Source organism: Ochotona princeps, unplaced genomic scaffold (assembly GCF_030435755.1).
Source record: "Ochotona princeps isolate mOchPri1 unplaced genomic scaffold, mOchPri1.hap1 HAP1_SCAFFOLD_530, whole genome shotgun sequence".
NCBI lineage: Eukaryota > Metazoa > Chordata > Mammalia > Lagomorpha > Ochotonidae > Ochotona > Ochotona princeps.
In genome coordinates this window covers 31,773-47,658 of record NW_026698654.1, presented here as the reverse complement: position 1 = coordinate 47,658, position 15,886 = coordinate 31,773, and positions in this window count along the sequence as shown.

The following is a 15,886-nucleotide window of genomic DNA, read 5'->3' as shown; positions in this document are numbered from 1 at the left end:
GAATACATTCCTGTCTCAGTACTTAACCCAGCTCCAGAGTCAGTGCATGGTGGCTCTGCCAAGATGGATGTGGACACAGTTAAACTCTAGGTGTGAGGGTCACTGACAGTGGGTATTCAGTGCAATGGTGAACTCTCCACACAGAAAGGCGATGTCTCATATCTGAATTCCTGAGTCCAAGATCTACACCAGCTTCCTGCTGATACGCACCTTGGGTCCCTGCCCCTCCCAAGAGAGACCAGAGTAAGTTCACAGCTCAGTTTTGTCTGGACCCAGTCCTGGCTGTTACGAGCATTTGGAGAATGAGCAAGTGAATGGAAGTGCAGTCTCTCTCTCTGCCTGTTTCTTTCTACCATATAAATGCAATGAAAATATTTTTTTTAAATGTTTAAAAGTAGGCCACTTGCTACCAGCTGCCACAGGTCTTCAGGGGGCCGTGAGAGACCTCCAGGGAGTTATCCACAAAGCACGCATCTGAACACTCCACTGTTAGCACTGGCACCGTCTGAGCTCAGCAGGCCACAGGAAATGGTTAAAGGATAAAATCCCAGTTTCCACAGCGATATTTAATAACGCAGCAGGTGGTGATATCCTAGAGCCCATACTAGAGCCCTAGAAACACCATCTGCAGTGGAAGGCAACTACTTTCTCCCATTGCAGCTCCGTGGAGACACATCACACGAGAGGGGATGCACCACACACATGTGTCAGCCCCGCCCTGAAACTGCTGGGGGTGGACAGATCCTGTGTGAGTGTGGGGGACATGGTCCGCCTCTGCGTCCAAAGCCTTGATGTACTCAAGGGCACTGAAAAAATGCCTGTGGAACATGGGACTAGAATATAAATTGATTTTGATACAAGGAATTTTGAGATACAACAGATCTTCATAAAGTTCATGGGAAATGTAACTCAAATATGTTTATTTTAATGCAAAATGATTTTTGAAATCCATAGGTACCTGGAGTCTTCAAAAAGTTCATGGAAAACTTGTCTTATGAAAAATCTATACATGGATTTCAAAAAGATTTTTTGCACCAAATTAAGCTTATCTTTTAAATTCTGTTTTCCCTCAACATTTTGAAACACCCCAGTGGCTATGCAGCTGCTGACATGGGGGAATTTCAACTCTGAACTTAGAGCCATTTACAAGCTGGTTCAATTTTCTGCCATGACTGCCACGTGCTGGCACACACAGGCTGTGAAACACAAAGTATTCAGATGGCAAAAGAAAATTCCAGACAGAGCCAGGAGGACCAAGACACTTCCCTGAGCCACAGCTGGCTTAATATGTCACCAATGCTAACAGGAAGCTGCCGTCGCCAGTTAGTTTGGCTAAATTTTGCTGCAGCATTGGGACAACCTGGCAGACATCGGGGCAGCCTTGGAAGCCGACAAACCTCTGTCCCCATTCCCCACTGCCCTCCCCACTCAGATCCAGACCACAGGAGCAGTTTCTGTCTGGGACGTGTCGTTCTTACAGTTGTTCAGGCTTCTGCTCCCCACAGCACCCCACTGCCCACTCATGTGTGGTTGGCCCAACCAAGACACATGACATCATCAGGGCAGTAGGCTCAATGCCAAAGCAGATCCCTAGGCAGGAGGGGCAGGACTGCTTCCACTGATCTACACTGTAGCAGAGATGAAGTTCCCGTCACAATGCTGTGTCAGGTTCTTGAATCATCGGTAACTGGCCATGGCCCTGTTTCAGAGGCTGGCCTCTTGCAAGGCTGATGTACAAATCAGATGCCTGTGATTGAAGCAGGAGGCAGGATGACACAAGGTTGATTACTGTTTAATGAAGAAACCACCCACCTCAACGGTTGGCATCTCTTCTCTCAGACCATGGGTGGCAGCGCCTGCTACTTCGGCCCTTGGCCCAGTGAGTGACATCTCCTTGTCTTGTCCAAGGGCAACGTCTGCCTGCCCACATGACCTGGCCTTGAAGCAGGTGTGTCTATTAGCTGCAGTGACAACCTCAGCCTTGCAGGCCCTGGGTCACCCCCACCCCCCTTGCAGGTCCCCTCAGGTTTCCTAGCAATTTGCTGAGCCTAGCTTTTTCCAGCTACTTTTGCAAGGTCAAATTCAATTTTAAAAGCAAACAAGCCAAACCAAGAAAGACCAAGAGTACTCAGGTTTGGCTGGCCTCGAATGCCTCTGGACTGGCCCACTTAATGAGAGAAAATAAACCAGCCCTGGCTGTGACTTGTTCTCCTCCTACCGCTTCCATTAACCTCAACTGGATGGCTTGGGTACGTGTGTCCTTCACAAAGAAACGTTCCAAATCCCAGAAGGCTGAGTGCTGTTTTCTACAATCACCACATGGCAGTATGGCGAGAAGTCTCCCCAGAACCTGCTCTCCTCTGCTTTACCAAAAGAAGTGGCTGTGGGCTCTGAATCACTCTGACATCCACTCCAGGGAGCAGCCACATTGCCCAGGCCCGCTATGGACACTTGCTGCAGAGCCCATCATTGCAGTGTCTCTGATGAAAACAGGCACACTTGGAGCCGATGGAAATGTTGCATGTGCCTCCATCTGTTTTCTTAGGTGGGATGTTGGACACAATGGTTGGAGGCCGAGCAGCCGCTTTGCAATCATGAGGAGTAAATCCCTATGCTAAGGAAGACGGAATGAGCGAGTAGCTCAAAGGGGTGCCTTGATTACTTATAACAGCCCTTGATTCCCTTTCTTAAAATCTTTTCTTCATCAAATAAAACTATTCAGGGGCAGTGTGGTGGCACATCAGGTTAAACCACTGCCGGCCATGCCAGCACTCCATATGGGCACCAATCTGCATTCCAGATGCTCCACTTTCAATGCAGCTCCATGCTAATGCATGGGAAAAGCAGTGAGAGAGTCATCTGACCCAACCCTGGACACTGTGGGCATGTGGGGAAGTTCAGCTGCAAAGCACATGCTGTCTTTCTCTCAAAAAAAAAAAAAATACAAAAAAAACCCCTAAAAATTTTAAAAATACCCAGAATTGAATCTTAAATAAATTGCAATTAAATTGAATATATTCAAATAAAATGATTAAACATTAAATTAAAAATACAGAGAGTTGGAATGGTGATTTGACTCCCACCATCAAACCTTAAACCCCAAGTGCAACTGGACCTGTGTGTTCACCTTCCCTCTCTCGGGATGGCCAGGCCATCCACTTGGCATCTCGTCTCTCATTCCTACCCCTGCCTTTCATGGATAACTCCTTCCATTCCTGTATCTTCAACATCTCTCTCTCTCTCTCTCTCTCTCTCTCTCTCTCTCTCTCTCTCTCTCTTTCTCTCTCTCTCTCTCACTGTCTCTCTCTGTCTCACACACACACACTACTAGCCCTTCAAACCAGCAGGTTTTACATTCATGGATTGGGAATATTTGGGAGAAACAATTCCCTCTTGTTCTAAACAAGTACATATTTTTTTTCCTTGTCATTCCTAAGGACTGTGCAGTATACATGATCTAGAGGTGACTTAAGTTGCACATGAGGATGTGTAGAGCTTATTTGCAAACACCAAGCCCTTTCATATCAGGCACTTGGGTGTCTGCAGGGATCCTGGAGCCAGTGCTTCAGAGACAACATATAAGTTCTGTGCCAGTTCTCTCCCTTCCACATTTAAGCATCCTAAAAGGCTCTTATGACTGGGAAAATGTGTGATACATTTGGCATGAGGCTGGAGCGCTGTGCTGTTGCCGGTGCAGCGTGTACATCTGACGAAGCCCTGGGCCCACTGGGAGCTGTAGGCCCATTAGTGCATTGCCTTTGCTCTGAAGCCTGTTGGCTGTCTGCAATGCTTTCTCTGCTGCCAAGCCCTCCCTTTACCTCCCACCCCCTCAGTACCACCACCCGCTACCTTGGTGGATGAGCACTGTTCCCTGGGTGCATTCAGGGGTAGGGCTTGCCCACTGCTCATCAGCAGCTGCATGGGGCCTTGATGGAATTTAATGCCAGATGGGGCTGTGTGCAGCACCAATTCTTCCACACCGGCGAGTCTGGGGTGTGAGTCGTCAAGTGATGTGGGCTCTGTTTACCATCACTGCTTCAACTGAGAGGAGCTATGCAGTTCATCCACTTCAGGTCAAGTCTTTCAATTGTGTGCACTATGTCAGAAGGATTTGGAAGGCTCCTGGAAGTTGTGTAAAGCTTCTCCCATTTTTATCAATGCAAATAAATGTTCATGAGAATTTTTATTTTTGTGTTTTTAAAATGGTTGGTTTTATCTACTTGAAAGGCAGACTGATAGAGAGAAGAAGGCGAGACAGTGCTGGAAGGAGATCTCCATGTACTGATCTACTCCCTAAATGGCCACACCAGTCAGAGCTGGGCCAGGCTGCAGCAGGAAGCCAGGAACTCCATCCTGGTCTCCCACATGCTCGGCATGGGCCCCGGCACTTGGGGGTCACCTTGTGTTGCTTTTCCAGGCCCATTAGCAGGGAGCAGGATTGGAAGCAGAGCAGCTGGGGGTGATAAAGCTTGCCAGCATTACAGGCAGGCAAGTTTAACCTAGTGTGCCACTTGCTGGCCCCATTGTTTAAATCCATTTGTTGGAGTTTGCAGATTCATTCTTCCCTTTGCACACCTGCAAGGGTAATCTACTTGATTCCCCTTGTTTGGAAAGTGAGCCTCTTCAGGGCTTCAGCTAGCTATGAGCGTTGTGAGACATGGCCGCTGAGTCCTTGATCTTCAGGGTCATGTGGGCAGATGGGCTGGAAGCTGACTGGACTGTGGGATTTCTGAAGAATCTAGCAGGCTCTCCATTTTCCAAGGGTCATCTTTCTGTCTCATCCACAACCCAGAAAGTCCTGTCATGGTTGAGCCTCACCATGACTCAGCAGTGTCTGCTGGTCTAGGTCAAGGGCTAAGGTCATGACAGAATCAGGTGCCCACCTGCCATGGTAACTTCTTACACACTGGTTCCTGTGGTTGACTTTCCGTTCTATGGAAACACAGAGGTTCCCATCTTCTCATCCACACCATGACAAATCTGCTCAGCACCACTCCCTCCTCTCATTCCATCGTCCTAGAAAATCCTGGCCATGCTGGTCTGTGGATGCCTTTTCCCGTGCAGAGGTCTAAAAAAGCAATGCACTGTGAAAGGCACCAGGAGAGGCGCCCATGGAGACCCCTGCTGTCTGTCATAGAAAAAGTGACACCAAGATGCTCAGCCACATCTCGCGTGAGCAGGTGCACGTGCACGCGTCTGTGTGTGCACTTTGTCCATTTCTATTTGCCTTTCCCCTGATGTGAACACAGGATTCATTGATAATGGGTAATTTTGACTTTGAGGGGGTGTCACGTGTGCCTAACCTATATATAATATGTCCACATTCAAAGGTGTTGGATTGTAGGTACTAGCTGGACCTACCGCTGGGCAGTTGTGTTTGGGGAGAAAAGCTCCTTGTGGATCTTTTGTGTCTTTTCCTTCGTGCCTCCCCCAGTCCTCCCAGAGACTGCCGCTGTCCTCCACCTGCCACCATCTAGCTCTCAGGGAGGGCTCACTTCTGCTTAAACCCTGAAGTTCACTTTGGCTCTGCCTCCATCTGTATGATTGCCTTGCCCTCTGCTTGAATGGCAAGAAGTTCCTGTTGGTTCTGGTACTCCCAAGTGCTTGGGTTACCAGGTGAGGCTTCCTTGGAGGTAGAAGGGAAAAACAAAACAAAATCAAATTCCTTGTGTTACATGGATAGATGTGACCCTTAATCCCAGAATAGGATGGAATTTCTTGAACTTTAGTTGGGACCTATGAAGGGAAAGCCCCTAAAGTTATCCGAGTAATTAGGGATGTGCAATAACTTTTGTGCCCTGCAAAAATAAAAGAAAACAACACTTCGCAGGATTGGTTTCTTACCAAGAATTACTAAAACTCTAGTGAGGTTTGTGCACCTCTGATGGGCTGGGGGGCTTTGCTATGTAAGGAGCTGATGTTAGCCATGGAGGATTTTTCCAAACAAGAATCAGGGAACAGGGAAATTTTTCCTCATGGTGGACCTCACAGCCAAGCACAGCATTCAATATGGAGGGACTCTGGAATCCAAAGAGCGAGGGAGTCCCCAAAGTTGGGGAGGGAGGCAAAGTGATGGTGACCCCTCAACACACACACACAATGCCAGGCACAGGCACACTCTTCATAGATGAAGCAGCCAGAGTGTGGGTCTGTGTGTGTGAGTCTGTGGGTGGAAGAAGCATGAGAGTGGCTCAGAGTACAGAACATTCCAGAAGAGGAGTGAGAGAGAGGGCTTCTGGCAGAGCCATAGGTCCCTACCTACCCCTGCTCCTTTAGATGAGAAATGCGTTTTTTGTTTGTTTGTTTGGTTGGAATTTTTTGCAGAAACTAGTGAGAGAAACAGAGGAGAAGGGAGACAACAGTAGAAGCAGGTTCCTGACCTGGATCCAGTCCTGGACCGACATGGGGTGAGGCCGCCTAGAGGGAGGCATTGCATGCAGTGCAGGGATCCAGCCTTGGCCCAACCCTGGAGCCTGCAAGGGAGCCTGAAACGTGCTTCCTCCTGCTTGCTGCACTGACGAAATTTTCTTCCTCTGCCTCATAATCCATCCCCTAGTAAGCTCTGGAGGCAGGTAACAGGGCTCGCCTTGGTGAGAAATGGCTGGCTTCCTGTTCCCCCAGTACGATTTCCTGTACATACAGCGAGGGGCCAGGACCACTCCCCTGCAGAGCTAGGGAGCAGCTCCGAGAAGGGCAATGACAAGGCTGATTCATGTTTGTGATTAACTTCTCACCTATGCTGTAACCCCAGACACAGAAGCAGCTGGGAACGCGGCTCTCTGAGGAGGGAGCGCAGGCGGGCCCATCAAATGTGCCTGTGCCCATGTCCACGCGGGGCTCCCACTGCCCTGCCACTGCCTCCCTTGGGCACTGCTTTCTGCCTCCATCATCAGGTCTCTCTGTGACCGCCCCATCCTTCCCCTACACACACACTCCAGCGGCAGGGGGCATTTGGTTGGCACCTCCCTCCGGGGACTGACCTCTCCTCCTCTGTAGTGTTGGGTGATGGGTTACCACGGTGCAGGGTTAGGGCTTAGCGAAGTCTAGTGATAAGACGAGATGCCAGATGAGGCCATCAGGAGTGGCTGCCCAGTCAGCAGCCCACATGCAACCTCCTCTTGCTTTTCTCCACAGTAATCCCAGTCTCTTGTTATGATAAACTACTTGCTCCTAGCTTGGCAGTACATTCAGAACCTGGACAGCTGCCAAGGGAAACATGGGAGCCATGGCAGAACCGTTGAAATAAGTGAATGACCTATGATAAATACAGCAGAAACACTGCTCCTTAATGAGCTCCTGCATCCACAAAATCACATGTCATTGAAGAGGAGGGCAGGCCTGCACCTCAACGTGTGTGAGTTTAAGTAATAAGGCTGATTAAAGCAAAACACCAGTAATCCTCATGCTTCTTAGCCCCTAAACACTGGCCCTTCCAAGCCAGGGATCAAAACCTTGGACAGCTGTAATGGTCTCAAGTCATTCTATTATTCATTCCAGAGGGCTCCAGGCCTGCCCAGGAGACCACTTAGACATGTCATTGGAAAATTATGATGCTTTTTCAATTCTGATTTCCAAGCAGCGTTACCCCAACTTGATTCTCCAAGGCTGCCTCTGGATGATTTTTTGACAGTTTTAAAAATTAAATCCACTTTCAACAACAAGACTTGACTCCTCGGGTGGCTTCTCACTGTAACATTGCCACATCAGTGGCAGGCTGAGATGCTTCTGTTGCCAGTTCCCCAGGGATGCCTCTGAGCTTCTCACCCACGTACTGGCTAGGGCCTACCTGGTTCGTGGCAAGTGAATAAGAATGGGACCTATCAGGGCCACCTGTCCACCTGAGATGATTAAAGCCTTGTAGATTCTAAACACCAGCTGCCTAGGTTCAAATCTTGGCCATACTGATTATTAACAGTGTGACTTTGGGCAACTCACTTAGCAGTGTTGGGCCTGAGCTTCTTGCTCTGTAGCAAGGGTTTACTGCTGAACCCTTGCAGGGAGCAACACTGTAAGGATCAGTGGCTGAATGGATCCCAGTTCTGAGTACAGGAACCGGGGCTGCAAAGGTGAGAGACCACATCAAATATCACTCTCAGGAAGCTCCTTGTTTGTGGCAAAGGATAAGCAGTCTGAGAACTCAAGGTGCTAAGAGTGGTGGCTAGAAGAGCACAGAGGACGGTGTGGTCTAGAGACAGAGCGAGGGAATGGGAAGGAGTTAGGCACAAGTACCACCATGCAGAAGGCAGGGGGAGATGAGGAAGGGCCTGAAGTTTGATTTGGACCTGGGCTCTCCCTGAGAACACACAGTGGTACTTTCCTTTCAGCCACTCTGAAAGCTCTGCAGGAGTCACTGGTACTTGATGATGCAGTTGACCTGAGTGGAACAGTGCCTTGGTCTCTTCGAGGGAGATGGGACTTGCTGCAGATAGTGAAGGTGGAGGCCCCCCAGGCAGCAGACATGCCACAAGCCTCACTGCCCTTGTCAGATGGCATCATCTGGAGTGAGTGCTGTTACTGCTCTTGGATCTTAACTTCAAAACAGGCAGAGAAAAGCTTGGGTCTGGATTAGGAACACTGAGCCTGGCTGGAAGGGATTGTGCGCTCACAATGCCGAATGACACTGTGATCCTTGGCTGTCCAAACAGCTTCACGTGAACTGGCTTTTATAGAGAAACCCCTGCTTGTCAAAGAGGAGGCAGTGGGCACATCATTCTTTTCCCCAATAAGAGCCTAGCGAGGCTGGCCCTGGACAGAGCCTGCACACCCCGTCAGAGGACAGAGATACCGATTAGCATTGCTTCAAGAAGTTCCAGGAAGTGGCACCTGCCCAGAAGACTCTCTGTAGGCCATGAGTCATTCCATGCATGTCTTGGGGCAGCCACTGGACAGAGCATTATTATTTGATGAAGATTCTAAACATCCAGGCTTGGCGTGGCAGCGTAGCAGCTAAAGTCCTTGCCTTGAATGGGCCGGGATCACATATGGGTGCTGGTTTGTATCCCAGTGGCCCTGCTTCCCATGCAGCTCCCTGCTTGTGGCCAGGGAAGGCAGTCAAGGACAACCCAAAGCCTTGGGACCCTGTACCCACATGGAAGACCCAGAGGAGGCTCCTGGCTCCTGGCTTCAGATCAGCCAAGCTTCAACCACTGCGGCCACTTGGGGAGTGAATGAGCAAATGGAAAATCTTCCTCTTTGTCTTTCCTTATTCTATATATCTGACTTTCCAATAAAAAATAAATAGTTCTTTAAAAAAAGTTTCTAAACATCCATGTCCAGCTAAGGAGTACTGGGACAAATGAATTATGGAGTGGGATGCAGTGCCAATCTGTTGGTATGTGCCAGTTTCACATGTCAACTTAATGAGTTAAGAGATGCCCAAATAACTGCTCCAACACTGCCCCAAGAAGGCTTCCAGAAGTGGTTGGCATTAAAACTGTGACTTGAATAAAAACTCATCAACAGCCTGTGCCCCTCGAGGGTTCCAGGTACCATGTACCCTGCCCGACACCAGCTCCTCTCCACATGTCATCCCTGCTACTCCTGCTGTTGTCAGCCTGCTCAGAGATGCACAGGTTGGGCCTGACATTTTCCGGAAGACAGAAACAGAGAAAACACAGGGTTTCTCATGTTTTTGCCACTTAGATTCAGTACAACTAAGAGACGTGCTCCATCATGCACTGTGTGTCATTCAGGCCTCCTATGTGGCTGGTAAGAGTGGAAACTGGTGTGATCCCAGGAAGGTATGTGGCCATATCCATCATGGTCTCCCATTTGAGCAGACAAACCCCTGATGAAGTAACCCCATTTTCAAGAATTTACGCTTACAGATGTTCTTAGTTATGGAAAATGAAAAATGTACATTGTTACCTCTTAATTGCAAAATGATTTGCAAAAGATTGTAAACAATGTCCATGTCCATTCATTGGGCATTTGACAATTAGGAGAAGTAGAACACAGTGCAGAACTGTAGGAGGGTGTCTGCATGCGTGTGATGGTCAGCGTCTGATGTCAACTTGGCCAGCCTAGTGGAAGCCCCGATGACTGGGCAGACATTGTTTCTGGGTGTGATGGGAGGCATTAGCATTTGAAATCGTAGTCTGAGAAAGGTCGGTGCTTGCCACAACAGAGGAGTGTCACCCACATTGCTGCGGGCAGGGGCACAAAGAAAGGCAGAAAGAGCAGTTTTCTCCCCCTACCTGAGTGGGGACACCCTCTTCTCCACCCAAAGATGCCAGAGTTCCCATTCTGAGCCCCATCTTGAGATGTCAGAGTTGTACCTGGACAGGTACCATGCTGTCAGCCTGCCTGGGTCTCTGGCATGACCAACTGTGAATTCTCCATCTGTGACTGTGGGAGCCAGCTCCGCAAAGTAGATCTCTTTACGTATATACCTTGCTGTAACACAGTGCACATGGGTATGTACATTTCATGTTAAGTCAGAAAGGAGGCTGCTGGAAAGTGTGTATAAGGTGCTGCCACTTACACATGCATATTCAAACAATATGGAAGGATCTACAAGGGAAAAAATGACATGGTGACTGGAGGACCAGGACAGAAGGGAATCTCACCATTTACTTTTGTAATACTATTCAAATTTTTAACCACGTGAATGTGTTATCCAGACAAAACATTGCTGTGAAATTGTCACCTGAAAAATAGATGAACGCTGGGACTGATACCTCGGGGCAGCAGGTTGAGTCTCCAAATACAGACACTGGTACATCCTGACTGCCCATCCCACTTCTGATCCAGCTCCTCTGTTAATGTGCCTGGAAAAGCAGTGGAGGATGGCCCAAGTCCTTGGGTCCTTGCCACCCATGTAGGAGATCTGAAAGAACCTCCTGGCTCCTGGTTTCAAATCAGCTCCAGCCATTGCAACCATTTGAGGAATGAACCAGCAAATTGAAGTGTACTCTTTCTCTCTTTCCATCTCCTTCTCACTGTAATTCTGCCTTCAAGTAAAAATAAATAAAAAATAATAATAAACAAACCTGGGACAGGCATTTGGTACAGTCTATCACTCGGTAGACCCAAATCCCATCTTGGAGTGCTTTGTTCAATTCCTAGCCACCTGCTTCCAATCCTGCTGCAGACAGCAGATGAAGGCTCATAAAGCAGGGTTCCTAGATGGAATTCCAGGGTCTTAGATTCAACCTGGTTCAACACTAGCCATTCCAAGCATTTGGCGAGTGAAGCAGTGAATAAAAGATCTTCCCACCCTGGTGTATCTCTGACATTCAAATTTTAATTAATTGGGGCCCGGCGGCGTGGCCTAGCGGCTGAAGTCCTTGCCTTAAAAGCCCCGGGATCCCATATGGGCGCCGGTTCTAATCCCAGCAGCTCCACTTCCCATCCAGCTCCCTGCTTGTGGCCTGGGAAAGCAGTTGAGGACGGCCCAATGCATTGGGACACTGCACCCGCATGGGAGACCCGGAAGAGGTTCCAGGTTCCCAGCTTCGGATCGGCGTGCATCGGCCCGTTGCAGCTCACTTGGGGAGTGAATCATCGGATGGAAGATCTTCCTCTCTGTCTCTCCTCCTCTGTGTATATCTGGCTGTAATAAAATGAATAAATCTTTAAAAAAAATTTAATTAATTAATTAACATTATCCACTGATACATTTTTAAAAATGTAATACAGAGAGTAGCATGTTTTTTTTACCTGAAAAACAGAAGGGGATTTTTTTTCTTTTCCAGGCTTCATCTTTTTATTTATTTATTTTTCATTTTTTAATTTTTGATGATGATTACATGGTTGACCAAGGTGGGCAGGATTGTGGGTTAGGGAAAAATGGGTGAAATCATTGTTTCCATATTCTATTTTTCTTATTGTCTCTGGGGAAGCAGGAGAGATAAAGGGGGAACCCACAACCAGCCTTCCACATATCCCAGTCCCCCAGGGATGGGGAACTGCCACCGAATATCAACCCAGAGTTCTGCTACAGTGAATGTTCTGAGGGTTCTGACCAAGTGGTTTGGACTGTTCTGAAATGCTATTGGTTTCACTGATCCAAAGGTGAGCCACTGTGTGATTCCACTTACAAGCTCTGTCTAAAGCAGTCAGATCATAGAGAGAATGGGCTCTCCAAGGACTTGGGGAAGGGGTCCTGAGGACTGAATGATTGACTGGAGAGAAGAGAGACATGGAGAAAAAGACACAGAAAGGGTTGTAAGCATTACTCCTCCAGTGCTTGCAACTGCCAAGTTGGGTCAAGTTAAAGTGAGGCGCTGAGAACTCAAGTTGGTCATTCCATGTGGGAGTCATGGGCCCAACTGTTGGAGACATCACTGTTGCCTAGGAAGGGTGTGCCCTAGGGGGAAGCTAGAATTGGGAGCAGAGGTGGGACTTCAACCGAGGCCTTCTGATACCAGATGCACACATCCCAAGTGAAAGCTTAGCCACAAATAGCCACCCTGGCAGTTGTTGCTTAATGGGCAGAGTTTCAGTTTTGCAAAATCAAAAGAATTTTGGAGACTCATTGCCCAGTGTGAAGGAAACAATGTGAATTACATGATAATGTTTGTGTTATGTGTATCCTAGCATAATTTTTAAAAACAAAAATGTGAAATATCTGTAAAATTTATTTTTCAAAAGCACATTTGATTTAACTGATGCTGTTATGTCACTGGTGATGACTGTGGGTACAGCTGCTGAGTGTGGGGCAGTGAAGAGTTTCGGGGCTCAGCTTTCCTGCTACTGGCTCCCTCACTCCCTCTGCCACAGCACAGCCTGTTTATCTGATGGCTCTACACTTCAGTTTGCAATCTGAAAGCAGGTGCATGGTTTCCCAACCCTGATACGCTAATTGGATTATTGCATATTGACACTTCCCTTCTTGGGTTCCCAGCCAGGTCTGTAACATCAATGCTGGGAAACCATCCAGGAATCCTCCCTGCTCCTGTGGGCCAAAGGCAACTAGATTGGTGTTTAGAGAATGCTCTGAGACCCCTGGATTCCCACGGGAGGAAGACAAGAGGGCTGCTTCACCTGTTGGGCTGACCTGGGGAAGGCAGATAGCAGAGATCCCAGAAACATGCAGGCCCGATGGTGCCGCTGCTGCAGTGTCAGCATTCTTGGTCCCATCACCCTCAGGTCTGCATGAGAGGTGAAACCGAGGTGGATAACTCACAGGTGCACAGGCCTGGCCTCTGCACTTTCTCTGTGCCTTGCCAAACACAGCATCCCATTCCAGACTAGCAAACACAAGCCTTCCTAGGATCCAAGACCTTCAGACTAAGCTGCACTCTGAAATTCATCTCACTTCAAAGGGCTTCATGCAGGCAGCTAGCTCAGTCCTTACCCAGCACACTGGGCAGCCATCAGCGGGTCTCTGTGTACTTGATGAGCAGCCTTCCCTCCTCAGGGCCTGGGCTGACAAGATCCTCTGTCACCTCCTTTGTCTTCCATTGACCTGTGTAGAGCTTTCCATACCTATCCATGTTCTCTTTCCTCACATACCAGGTCTGTTGGGCTGATATGATGTTGGGCTTCCTCTGCCTGTTGGGACCAACTCTATGTGTCCATTCTGCAAACTTCCCACCACTCTCGGATGTCACTGCCGCCCAGCGACGTGGCAAACTCTTGAAGGTCCAGGAAAAGCCGGCAACCAGACCTCTCACTGCCAAAAGTGGCTGTGTTTAAAACCTTCTCTCTGCTCTGCCTGTACCCATTGGTCTAAGCTTTCCTGACCGCTTCTTCCGCCACTCTTCATCATGCTTTCCACCACCCTTCTTCCCACATTTCTTCCCTTACTCTCTCTTCATTCCCCAGTCTCCTCATTGCCCCCCAGTCTTTCTTTGTCATCGTCGTCTGTTCCATGCGTCCGTCCTCTGTCCGTCTTTGTCCGTCTCTCCTCCCACTAGCTTTTACCCACTACTTTTATATAGTTCTCCACCAATCACTTCTACCCGTGGATCAACTTGGCACTATGTGATAGGCCAGTAATCACCGCGGGGGAACTAGCCTATCCTGTTTACCTGCTGGCGAGACCAGCTCTGCCTCCTGGCCCTGGGCCAGCTGCCATCTTGCAACAGCCCCTCCCAGTCCCAGGAGCAGCTTTAGCACCCTGCTCCCCACGCTCGGGGCAGTCACTCTCACAACCTGCCCCAACCCTCAGGCCTTGAATCCTCCCTTGGGTCTTTCCTACAAAGCCAGGCAGAAACCCATTGCTTCTTGCTCAGAATTCCTCTGCCATCAATGGTCAGCATTGTATGAGTTTTTTTAAATGTTCACAACATTTATTTATATATTCACTTTTTTGAACAGAGAGAAGATTGGGAGAGAGAGATCTTGCACCTGCTGGCTCAGTCTGGAACACCATCTGGTTTCCCCACGTGGTTGATAGGAACCCAAGCACTCAAGGCATCTTCTGCTGCTGCTGCACTTCCAGGTAGTTGGCCAGGAGCTGGATCACAAACAAGAGGTGATTTAACCCATGACTCTACAATGCCAGTCCCAACAGCCTGCATTGTTCTGAACTACTAAATCCTGTGCTTTAGGGCTTAGTTTCTCCCATTTTAGTCTGACTTTCTGAATCAATATGGAACCCCTCTGGTGCAGCAACTGTACTGCAAACATTTTAACTCTGTCCACAGAGCATATAATAATAGCAATGGGGGCCATGGATTACACACTAGTGCATGCCAGGTGCAATCCTTCATCCGTTTGGTCTCTTTAACACTCATGGTACTTCCATCACCTTTATTTTTCAGATGAAAAAACCCAAACTCAGAAAGATTCATGTGGGCATATAGCTGTCTAGGGCTGAGCTGACATCACATGGGTAGGTGCCAGGGCTTGACAGATGCAGGAAACCAGGATTCAGTGGATTTTCCTGGAGTCAGTGCTTTAGGAAGCATATAGACTACCTGCTACCACAGTGCCTCCCCTGGGTCAGGCCCTGGGGGGCTTCCACTCTCTCTTCAATCCCCAAACCAATGAAAAAAATCAGCCATCACAGCCCAGACAACTGAGGGAGAGCTGAGGCATCACCCAGGAGCAGGGCTGGCCTGTAGCAGTGGAAGGGACTTCTTCTGGGATACCCAGAGAGGAGGGGAAGCAGGGACCCTCCTGCTACAGAGCTGAACCTGCAAACAGAACGAGCACAAACACATCCACAGCCACTTCCTTTTGTTTTCAAGTTTTCTTTCTTCTTCATTTATTTGAATGGCAGAGTGACAGAGAGTGAGAGCAGTGAGAGAATGATCTAGATCTTCCTTCTTACCAGTTTGTTCCCCCACATGCCCATGACAGCCACAGCTGGGCCAGCCCAAACAGTGGGAGCCCAAGTACTTGAATCACACCACCCGCTGCCTGGCAGGAAGCTGGAACAGAGAGAGACTGGATCCTAGCTGCTTGGCTGTGGGCTGCAGACCCCCAAGCTTAACCATCTTATCCTGTAAAAGGAGCTCAAAACAAAACCATGTTTGCTGGTGCTCATTGTGGTTGCCTAATGATGTGGCTAGCTTCTTCAGGTTTCTTCTTGCCAAGTCCACAGCGAGAAAATCTCCCTGCCTGAGACTAAAGGGAAGAATTTTCTCTCTCACGCTTCCTGCACGTTTGTCACTTATCTGACCAAGGAGCTGTTCGCCACAAAATGAGCTAAATCAAGGAGGTGCACAATGAACATAAATGAATAAACAAAGCCTTCAGCCTCTACACAAAGCATAAAGTGTCCCTAAGAAAGTGAGGAGTGGGACTATAACCCGGTGATAAACATGTGAAAATCGTGAAGTAAACCAAGACTTTGGAGCCCTGCTTATCACCAAATCTTCATTCCAATTGCATCAACTCTTTCAGTCTAAAATTGAATGTGATCTAACAGGCGTCTGAGGCAGGCAGATGTGGTGTCAGGTGATGATCGCAATGGAGGCAGGAAGGGGAGGCA